The sequence below is a fragment of the Polypterus senegalus genome, chromosome 3 (assembly GCF_016835505.1).
Source record: "Polypterus senegalus isolate Bchr_013 chromosome 3, ASM1683550v1, whole genome shotgun sequence".
Classification (NCBI taxonomy): Eukaryota; Metazoa; Chordata; class Cladistia; order Polypteriformes; family Polypteridae; genus Polypterus; species Polypterus senegalus.
The window spans coordinates 119,943,661-119,956,150 of NC_053156.1; the positions used below are offsets into that span (position 1 = coordinate 119,943,661).

At 35.9% G+C, this 12,490-nt stretch overlaps 1 protein-coding gene across 3 annotated transcripts in view; it reads right to left on the reverse strand.

The window, feature by feature from the left end:
* Positions 1-12,490, reverse strand: part of grik2 (glutamate receptor, ionotropic, kainate 2) — a 786,146-nt gene that overhangs the window by 274,202 nt on the left and 499,454 nt on the right. The window lies entirely within an intron of this gene.

Genomic DNA, 12,490 nt, shown 5'->3' on the forward strand with positions numbered 1-12,490 from the left:
AGAGTATTTATATCACTGTATCTGAGTGGGGAATCACAGCAGCAGCTGATTGGAAAGAGAATTATCAGGATAAAACATCAAGCACACGCTGCCTCAGCTACAGCAAAACGCTTCAGAGACTTTCCTGTACGGACCTCACGGTTCAGAAACAGTTTCATCCCAAGAACTTTAAACACAGTCAATCAGTCTATCAAGTGCTCCATGTAGAACTGATTGTACTTAAAAGTACAATCACCCCACTGTAAACTTGCACTACAGTTGTAATATTGCACAACCTGCGCCACTTTATAAAGCGCCTATTTACAGATGATGACGATATCATTTTTAAGATCCAAAATATGTTGATTATATTATACAGATAAAACTTTAACTTCATTTAAATAATCTTTACTGTTAATAATTAAACATGTGAGGGCACGGTGCTGCAGCGCTAGCTAGTTCATGGATTGATCCTACCTCGTGCTGTATTCTTGCTGGGCTGGTGGAGAAAGGCAGATCCCGCTAAAATAAATAACCCCACTGTTGCTGTTTCAAGATTAATAAAGCTGGTGATGCTAAAAGTACTGAGACTCAGCTTCAAGTTTTCGGGTGCAAGAAGGGGACTCACACGTCACAGCACAAACACACACACATGCAGTCACAATGCTGTAGTAAACAGTATACGCTCGTACGGATGTTGACTATATGAGTCATGGAGTTAAGGCTCTAGAAACTGCAATTAATTACACTGAGCAACAAGAAGAAGCTACAGGAATCGACATCATGATGCTGCAAAGATGGCGAGACTTGACAGCAAAGAAACGGCACTCGTCAGGAAAGCAGACTGCGATCAAAAATGTCTTTAAATTATCACAGGACTGAACTTTTTAAGTACAGTACATACAGTATTTAACTTCAGACAATTCTGTAACAGTAAGTTCATTTATTTGAGTTAATTTATTCTGTTGTTTTGTTGTAAAACATGATTATTAGGTTCGTAATGTGTAAAATTATAACATAGTTTGGCATTTAATAGGCTTTTTCTTAACACCTGTCATTATCCAACATTTTCGCTTATCCGATGTAGACGTTTATGTCGGATAAGCGAGACTCTACTGTATTTTAATTATTCAGACAGCTGTAATATTACGAATGTAATGGATTCTGTGTCCTGTCGGAGAAAGAGAAAGCGTGGAAGCACGTAGTGATTCACACACATAGAGCACATAGAAGATCAAATACAAAACAAAGCATTTAACGTGCTACTTTAGTTACAATGGGATTTGAGAAACTAGTAAATTAAAACGATTTTAAGATGAAGTTTATGATGTTCTACTTTAATGACAAAATAAACTACTGATTAAAGTGGAAATTTTGAGATTAAAGTTGACATTTCATGCTTTTTTCCCACTGTATGCCTATTTTGTTTTCTCTGTACCCTAATAAGCTCATATGACACTCAGACGGTGGGCTACGACTCGCCTTTTCACAGCGACTTTGATATGTGACAACTTCTTATTTATTTTGGGCACTGTGCGACTTTGTGAAGTTCAGCTTTCCAGTTTCTCCGACACTCTGTCACTCGATCAGCTTCCTTTTGTTGATTATACCACTGTTTAAACCAACAAATAGTACGTTTTTCATTGCCTTCACTTAGTATTTGCTGAAATTCTTATATTTTCCCCCGTGCTTTTCCCATTGTCTTTTCACAGAAGGGTGAGCTTAAGGGCTTATTTATATTGATTTGCATAGTCAAAGAGGCGTAATTCTGGAAGGAGTTGGGGCGGGACAGCAGGCGCATGCCAGAGCGTTACTTTTCACGCTGATTGGGATTTATGTAGCGGAAGAATGTGGAAGTTTGCGTACGCACAGATTCCTGCATCTGGATTTTTCTGTGCGTACGCACTTTCCCACTTTTGTGCTTGTGCCATGTTATAGTATGAGTTCTACAAATGGCGTTATACATGAGGCCTCTGGTATATTAAACCAGATGTTCCACATCAAACAGCAGCTGTATTGCTTCTGAGTCATTATCACACTGAGAAGCAGGTATTCTGTACTTGAGACTTGTACTTTAAACCAAAGTACAAAATGAAAACCAGGAGGAAAAATTAAAATGATCAAAAGATCAACAATCTTAAAAAAACTGTAAAGCACAAAAAGTGCATAGCTAAACTAGGTAAGGACACATTAGGAAACAGTGGCAATCTGGTGGTTTAAATAGAACTCTTCAAGGCTTAAGTGAATACTGGTGGAAATGAGGACTAGACCAATCAAAACAACCACAATACATATAAATGGAAAACAAGGAAGTGAGGAAAATGTATACAATTTACAAAAAACAGTAGAAAGCAACACCAGAAATTTAACAAGTATATCAACTATTATCTCTATTATTTTATTTCATCCATCCAGCTAAAGAGGGGCAGGTGTGTTTCTATCCTGCTAAGCAGCTTGTACAGTTGTGATTTCTTGTTTCTGTACCAGGATTTCTCTGACCCAGAGTTCTAGATCTTCACATTTCAAGTGGTATTTGTGTTTGGAACCAATTTCCTGTTAACGTCTCTTGCTTTCTTTCTTTGCTACAATATCTGTTTTGAATTAAATACCTATATTGTTATAGTGAAAATTACAATTTTTAATATACAGTACCTGTCTTTATTTTTTCATCTAACTGAAAAATTAGTGGCATGGCTGAATCTTGTGAAAGCGTTTGATGTGGAATTCACATTTTAAGAAGATGAAATAAGTTTGACAATGACAAGGAAAAAGGATGAAAACTAGGGTAGACAAGGGTCTCCACTTGTCATGATCTTCATGCCATTTCATTTTCTTATTATTTCATGCATGGTTAACACATAACTTCAGTCACAAGGATTTCTTTAAAGTTGCCATTGCATTGAATAGACCAAACTGCTATATCATGGCCTTAACTCTATTTTCTTCAACAATTGGTTAAACCTATTGACTGATCGTGTTGAAAATGAAAAAAATACTTCAAAGCCATCAGACACCTATATAGAAATACACAAATGAATCCTATGAAAAGTGGGCAAGGTGCCATAAAACAAATGAGAAAAAGAAAGATATAGTACTAACATAATTATGTTAGGCTGACAGCTTTCCTAAGGCAACTTATAAAATTATGATTTACTATAATTGTTTGCTTAGATTCTTTTACAAATGAAGCACTTGTAGGTCAAATAGATAACTAAGGGTCACACTATTCCAGCTGAAGCACTCATAATATTCACACATTGCTGTTAACAATTTTAAACAAGGAGGATTTTCTGCTCACACTATTTCGAAAAAATTTTGACAGGCCACAATATAAATTTATTGAGGTATTACCCCTGTGCCCACAATGTAATATACTTGCCTTCACATTAACCACCAGGCTACTACACCTACCAGAAAAAACACTACCACGGTTTACATTATAGCATGCATGTGCGATGGGGATAAACTTCCAGGCTTGACTGAGGTAAGTGATACCCATCCATGGTGAGACAGGGGCACTGTTGCTAACAGTATTGTCTTTATTTTCCACAGTTCAGAGAAGACACCCAGTGTGGATTCTCAGCCCCAGCCATGACCTTCACAGCAAGCCCCGCCCCTTGCAGTCAGGACACGATAAAAGGAGATGGCCCCAGAACATGGTGTCTCATTAACAATTTGGAGTCGATAAGGCAATCTTCCGTGTGAGACCCAATTGATACCATTTTGGCGGATTTTCTGGTGAGTTCTTTTCTTTGTGCCACTGCACACAGTTTTGTTTTTTATTTTTTGTAAATTAAACAGGGTTACCATCTACTTCTCATCTTAATATTGTGGCAGGAGGCGGGGCCACGCCTGGAAGGTCCGGGAGGTGGTCTATGTATTCTCCGGGCCATGAGGGGGCAACCGCCCTGGATGGTAAGGGGACCACGGGGACGGAGCAAAGAGGCTGTAACCCATTGGGCCCTGTGGCCACCGCCAGGGGGCGCCCCAAGCGTCATGGAGCCCAGGAGACTTTCACTTCCACCACACCTGGGCAGGTGGAAAATGAACCTTCCAGGGACACCCGGAGTGCTTCTGGATGCTTGTGTAGCACTTCTGCCACACCAGGAAGCGCCGCTTTAAGGTCATCAACGAGCACCTGGAGCACATCTAGGTGAACATAAAAGGGGCCGCCTTCCTACAGTTGGGGAGCTAGAGTCGGGAGCTGGAGGTGGATGAAGCTCTAGTGACGAAAGGAAGAAAGGCAGCCCATGGACGTTAAAAAGCCCGAGGAAAGGTGTTGTGGTGCTGGAGCACTGTGTGTTTGCGGGACTTGTGTTTGGGAACACTTGTTTAATAAAAAGCGTATGTTTTATGAACTGTCGGTGTCTGTTTGGTTGTGTCCGGGCTGAACATCTCACAATGTTAATACTCTATAATGATTTTTGATTGTGGGAATATTTTCATAGTGGTCTTAAAGTACATGACTATCACAGAACTGCCAATTTTCTTCTTTCAATTTTATAAGGACTGATTGATTTTATATCCTGTGCAATATTTTATATAGTCTCAACAATGTGACATCCCCCAGGATGATTTTCCACCAGTTTATTTTGTTTAGTGCTTAATGAGCTGTACTGACTAAAACTGGCATTTCAAAAACATTGTCAGGATTCCTGCATGTTTAACATATATGCAACTATAATCAGTAGAAGTGGTCCAATTCAAAGTAACCCACCTAAAAGCTAGGTATCAGATACAACCTCTAAGAGAATGAGAATGAATGCCCTTCTATAGTTTATATCCCAGATGCTCATTAGCAACAATAAGTCATAAGGCAAGGTCTTTAGGAAATAATGAAAAATTATACCATGGGTATAAATAAAGAGTCATGTAAAGATAAAGAAACTTGCAGAAAACCAAGCAGGCAATATGTCTTATCCAGCAAACAATAACACAAATCTCAATAAACCAAGAAGCTAGCTTTTCAAAGTGAAGACAAACTTTTTTTTTTCTTTCTGACAGGGACAATATTTGCTCCAAATTAAGCAAATGAGGTTTGTGAAAACTGATAAGCATCCATTTCTAAGTAGAACAGGAATTAAGATAATTATGAAATGCTCAAGATGCTAATTTATTCACTCAGTCGGGGCACTAGCTCCTTTGTAATATTCAGGTGTAAGACATAATTTCCATACAAGTCCAACATAATATATACAACTGCAAAAAGAATTGTGGATCTTGATCGTAAGAGAAACCAATGAAATTAAAAGACATTCAATAAATACTTTATCTGTACCATTTTATTTGAAGCTGAAAAATGTGGCAATTTAAAAAACTATCTAAAAAATGGTATAACTTCCAGAAAATGTCTGATTCAACATTGAAATGAAAACATGATCTCTTAGCATTGATTAAAAGAAAAAAAAGACAGCAAAAAATGTGTCTCAAGCAGCAACATGATATGATTAAAAAATACCAATTCCTATAAATAATGTGCGGCCTATAGGATCCACCTATTGTTTCAACAAAGTTCCAAAGTGAAGCTACAGAAGATTAACAAACAAAAACATTTCTCATATACTGAATATTCTCCCATGTCCCTAGTCGCTGATACAGAGAGAATTCATAATTATTATTATGCAATGCACCATTTGGCAATACTTGAATTGTGTACAGCCAACACCAATATAATCATATTAGAACTGTATTCTTTCATTCCTTCTTTACTTCATGGTAAATTATAATTCATGATCTATGAATGGGACTGTCATTCATACAGAAATGACTAACTGGGAATGGTTTTGGAACTGTATATGCATGGTGATTATGGTTCATTTTTATTAAACCAGTCTCCAAAATAAATTTCTGCTCAGATTTTGCTGTCCCCTTTTCCCAATGTGTCCTGTGGTTTGTGTTGTTTAAATCAGGAATCTCCAAAATACTGTAAGTAAATGTTTGAGGTAATCAATATAAAACTAATTACCACACTCTAAATGCATTGTGCTAATAAATCCAGATTAAGTAACCCACTCTATTCTCCTAGGAACCATTTGTTTTTCTGTATCACATATTCACATCTCTGTGATGCTGGTGGCTACACTGCCCAGTTACAGTCATATGAAAAAGTTTGGGTGCCCCTCTTAATTCTTTGGATTTTTGTTTATCGTTGGCTGAGCTTTCAAAGTAACAACTTCCTTTTAATATATGACATGGCTTATGGAAACAGTAGTATTTCAGCAGTGACATTAAGTTTATTGGATTAACATAGAGAAAAGCCAAGCAAAATGACTCCTTTTATTGGCTAACTAAAAAGATTACTGTAATCTTTTTAGTTAGCCAATAAAAGGTGTCATTTTGCTTGGCTTTTCTCTACATTCATAATGGCTAACACGGTACAACAACCTTGGATTAACATAAAATATATAATATGCATCATAACAAAATTAGACAGATGCATAAATTTGGACACCCCAACAGAGATATTCCATCAAAACTTAGTTGAGCCTACTTTTGCAAATATAACAGCCTCTAGACGCCTCCTATAGCCTTTGATGAGTGTCTGGATTCTGGATGGAAGGATTTTTGACCATTCTTCCATACAAAATCTCTCCAGTTCAGTTAAATTTGATGGCTGCTGAGCATGGACAGCCTGCTTCAAATCATCCCATAGATTTTTTGATGATATTCAAGTAAGGGGACTGTGATGGCCATTCCAGAACATTGTATTTCTCCCTCTGCATGAATGCCTTTGTAGATTTTGAACTGTGTTTTGGGTCATTGTCTTGTTGGAATATCCAACCCCTGCATAACTTCAAGTTTGTGACTGATGCTTGAACATTATCCTGAAGAATTTGTTTATATTGAGTTGAATTCATCTGACCCTTGACTTTAACAAGGGCCCCAGACCCTGAACTAGCCACACAGCCCCACAGCATGATGGAACGTCAACCAAATTTGACAGTAGGTAGCAGAATGCGGTGTTCCTCTTCTGCCATGCAAAGCGCTTTTTGTTATGACCAAACAACTCAATTTTTGTCTCATCAGTCCAAAGCACTTTGTTCCAAAATAAATTTGGCTTGTCTAAATGAGCATTTGCATACAACAAGCGACTCTGTTTGTGGTGTGAGTGCAGAAAGGGCTTCTTTCTCATCACCCTGTCATACAGATGTGCAAATTGCGCTTGTAGAGCGATGTACAGATACACCATCGGCAGCAAGATGTTCTTGCAGGTCTTTGGAGGAGATCTGTGGGTTGTCTGTAACCATTCTCACAATCCTGCGCATATGCCGCTCCTGTATTTTTCTTGGCCTGCCAGACCTGGGTTTAACAGCAACTGTGCCTGTGGCCTTCCATATCCTGATTACATTTTGACCATTGATGATGACTCTTTATGTTATTTTTTTCCTGACATTTTGCCTTTTGTCTTCTTATAACTAACCAAGATTATACATGGGGTCACTCATGATTGCTTAGTAGGCAGGGATGTAACACAATGAACTCCTTATTGATCTACAAGGATGCGCTACTACTTCCGAGTAAAGCATGAAAAGAAATGTGCCTTAGCAAATTCAGTTTTATTGGTCATGTATAAATAAGTTACAGCTAAATACAAGTTTAAATAAAGCTAAAAACTTGCTCTGCGGTAAAAATACACTTTAAACGACTCTTGTAACCAGCTGCTGAAGAGAACAAAAATATACATCAAGCTGTGTAAATTATTCAATCATTTGTGGTAAACAAGCTCTACATTAATTTAATCATAAACTATTTATAAATAAAGATCTCAATGTATCGGTATTTGTTTGATAAACTTACTCTGAAATCTTCCTGTTGTATTGATATGCATTAAAACGTTTAAACAAATTAACTTGCTTCTTTTTTGTCTACATGAAAATCTTCATAATGTCAGACTATTCTAAGTGGGGTATACATTTTAATAGCTGGAAATTTAGAACTTTAGATCATATCTAAAGAATGATTTACAAGGAATATCTAAAAAGCAAATTTAAAGACAATGCCAGAGGTTTCAACACAAGGACAGGCAACAAGTGGATCATTTTAGTGAAACAGCTATGGGAAACAGAGCTCAAGACTGGTTGAATTGCCAGGTAACTTATTTTATGCTAAAGTCTGTTAAAAACAGAAACGAAGTGAAAGATAGTTGTTACCTCTCACAAAAACAGGGATCAAATGTACTGTAATACTCAGGTTTAGAGCTGACATTCTTTTTGTGATAAAGATGAATCAGTGACAACTGGGAGTTTCTTAGATGGGGAATTTGCATTCTGTAGAAGAAAACACTTAGACTAATACAGTATGAAGCTTCGTTTCTACTCTTATGTCTAGGCCAGAAACTTAAACAACAGTCAGCATTTCCGAAAAATCATCCCCCAAAAATATCAAATAAAAAAATCTGAGCTTCACTTGGGAAGGCATGTTGCATAGCATTACCATTTAGGATCAGCAATCATTAAACATAACCTAATTTGGATTGGTCAAATCATGCTTACAGTACATGTGATACAACCTTTCAATAAAAATTTCATAGGACTAGATAAAGGTAAAGACAAAATGTTCCTATAGAATCTAAAATACTGATAAGACGCTGGAAATCACTGTAGGATATACATATCAGAATCATGTAATGGTTGATATTTAGACTAACTGAACGAGGAAGGTCCATTAAAATGCAGCAAAATGCAAGAAAGTCCACTATTTAAAGCATCAACTGAACAGCCACATAAGGAAAAATTGAATATTAAAAAATCAACTTAACACTATACCCATGTGTGGACAGATGTTTGTGGTAATAAACACTTTACTGTGATTACAAAATTGTAGCCCTTGCTTCAAAATAATACTATTCATTTATATTGCTGTGGTCCAAATAGATCATACTCATTTTAGAAAAAAAGGCAGGCAGTGTGGTTAAGACTTTGGACTTCAAACCCTTAGGTTGTTGTATCCAGTCCCACTACTGACACTGTGTGATCATGAGAAAATCACTTCATATCCCTGTGCTCCATTTGAAAAAACAAAAGAAATGTAACTAATCGTATCACAAATGTTGTATGTTACCTTAGGGTAAAGGCATCAATCCAACAATAAGTAAACAAAATGAAGTTTTGAAAAAGATTAAAACAAGACTAGAAAGAGATCTCATAAAACATACCATGCTTTTCAAACTTTCCAATTTAGACTCCTTTTACCTCAATTTTATCGCATGTCTGCTTTTTGTTTAAAGTTACTTCTCCAATGGAATTTTAGAAGAAACAACTGTGACAAAGTTGATTGTTAAATGAAACATAAATGAGAATTTCTGTTAAGTCTCATGAGCCATCAATGATTAACCTTTGAACACTAAAACTTTCTTATGGGGAGGGTAAGAATGGTAATATTAGTAAAATGAAAATACTGCTAATGGAAAAAAAAAAAAACAATACAGCAAAATAAATTGATCAGATTCATAGATTGTACTACATTACTAAAGACAGTTTTAAAACACAGGATTTATTATTAATACACTAAAATTATATTCAATACAAAGGTAATTGTTAGGATACTGGTAATTATTCTCTATTTTTGCCCTTTTTATTTATTTACTAGTGATATATTTGTTGTTACCATTATGTGTGCCATTTTCTTTTGGATTCCAAGATGAATCTGTTTAGTGACTTCAGTTTTTTATTTCCTTGTTTAAACTTAGTAGTCGATTTCTTAGTGTTTCACCTAAGCCAGTTGAACTGCTGTTCGATATTGACCTAAAATGTGCTCCCTGCTGTTCTATTAGAAAACGTCTGAATTAAACTTATCTGTTAGACTGAACTAGATATGACAATTATATTCTGAACTATTATAACATGATTATTTTGATGAATAAGGTTAATGAAGACAACACTACTGTACTTCATTAAAGCTGGGTTCAATCCTTAAGTCTAATTATCCTGTGAGAGTGTGTGTGCATGTGTGTGTGGAAACATGTTCTCCAAGTGATCACTTAATTTTTGCCAGTTTACTCCTGTTTCCTGACACAATCCAAAAGCATCTTTATTAGGTTGGCTGGCAGCTCTAAATATGAGAAAGTGTGGGTGTTTATAAATGTGGCCAGCAATGGACTGGCATACTATCTGGTTCCTAACTTTTAAGTAAAGCTGTTGCCATGAGAGACTCTAGTTTCTTGCAACAGAACAAATGCATTTAGAAAACAGATGCACAGAATTAATAACAATTAAGCACTATAATTTACTTTCCTCTTCTGCATCACTACCTGCTAACTTATGTATATTCTTCATGTTTATGGAAAAATAAAAATTCTTTCTGATTTTCTGGTGCTTTTGTCTAAATATTCTACACACAATCATTGATGTGTTGTTATTAGTATTAAAATGAACTGAAAAATTTGCTTACTTAGTATAAAATCATACCATTCAAAGATTTATTATTAAATTACTATTATAATTTTTTTTGGTTATGGTAAGTAATCTGGTAATTACATTTTTTTTCTAACTTCATTTTATAAGGCAGTACTGAGCTACTCTGACACGCTGACACATTTGAACATGTCTCCTATTAATCTAAAGTGGACTGGCAGTGTAATAGGCAACCTGTAAAATCATGAAAGAAATGTATTGTTAAATATGCCCTGGCAAATTAAATAGTCATTTAATTGGCCAGCACACTAAATTAAAGCTTCAAAACTCTGGTCTAATCTGAAAATCAAAATCTACTGTGTAAATGATACTTCTATTAAAATAATATGAAACACAGCTTTGCAGATATCTCCCTCTATTCCGAAGAAATGGAAAATAGGGATAAGTCTAATGATAGTCATATCGTCCTAAATCCCAACCCACAGAATGCTGCAACAATGGTAGTAAAGGAGACTGAGATGTGTGCAGCTATTATAGATAAAGAGTTAAAACGCTACTCAACACAGTCTTCAAAAGTTAATTTTCTAGATATGTAATATTCAGAAACAGGATTATCCTACTATGCACTGCTTACATATCTGCTTTGTTCTTCTGATTATTTTTCTACTAAATACTCAAACTAAGAACATACAGAATAATTTAGTGTCCATTTGGAAGTTGAGTGTTAATGTATAATACTGCAGTTTTATCATCCGCACTAGTCTATGATGACTTAGAAATGCAACATCAGTAATTGGTAGATTTTATACTTTTATCTAGATGATTTCAAAAAGTTACAGTTGCTACAGCACACACATAGGTGAACTTCAACAGAAAAAGCTTTCATAGTTTTGAACTCTTTCATTTTCAACATTTCCTTAACAAAAATGGAATACAAATATGACATGCACCTTTTACTTTTTCAAGACCTCTGCTAAAACTAGTCTTATTGTGAGAAAAAAAAAATGCTTAATCAACATATTTTCACTCTTTGCATCTAACCACAAATAACAAAACCTACAATATAATTGCCCACATAAACGATAATGCTTAGAGTTCCCTGCAGTGAGGTTCTACATTTGTCTTACAGAAACAGAGAGCACAAATGTGCCACTAATGTCAGGTATAAAACAAACAGTTGACTTACTGGCAAAAACCATGAAAAAAACTTTTCTGTAGAAACTGTTTTTATTGAATATCTGGATTATTTTTAAAACACTTTCTTAAAATTTAATTAAGCACTAATAGGACATTGTAAACTTTAGTTTACTTCTGATATTGCACATTCAAAACAAAGAAATTCCAACTTTTTTTAAATCAGCTGTCGCTCTTTTAATAAATTGGGATCATCATTCCAGGGTGCCAAATGCGACACACTGTTACCACACTCCATACAAAGCTGAATGGGTTTACTAGCCAAAATACCCTCACAAAATCCAGTGCCTTCAAAATTTCTGACAGTATCTTATCCAACTCTACTGGCTTTCCACTATGGAGCTTCTTAACATCCAATGTTAACTCAACCATAGAAATTGATCCAGTTCCAACCAAGACTTTTGGAACTGCCTGCTATGTGTAAGGAGTATGTGCCATGGTTTGACAAATTCTCAAAGTGCCACTTCTTTCTCCTGACAGTATCGCAGTCTTAAAATATCATCTGTTTAGGTCAATATCTGCCCATAATAACTGACAATAGACTGGATAATATCCTATCTTTTCTGAGTAATCAAATGGTTAATGAGAGCCTCTAAGGCTATTTGAACTTAATTGTCAATGGCCCCACCAAAGCCCACCAACACATGAACATTCCCTCTTTCTCTGCCATTACCTCTCAGTCAAACCTGGATAATCTTCAAATATTGCACAGAAGGTCTTATTCTTCAACATGACAGCATTCCTTACTGATGGTGTCAACTAATGTGTTCTAAGATTGCTGCCGTAAAAGGAGCCATTAACCATAATGCCCCAGTTCCTTGGAGCTGTGTCCACTACTGCATAGATTCTATACAGACTGTATGCACTTTGCTCAATGTTCTAAGGAGAGGGTGCCGGACAAAGTAAAATCTATTAACGATTTCCAAGACTGTCTAAATTAAGTGAAGGAAAGAACTGCATGGACC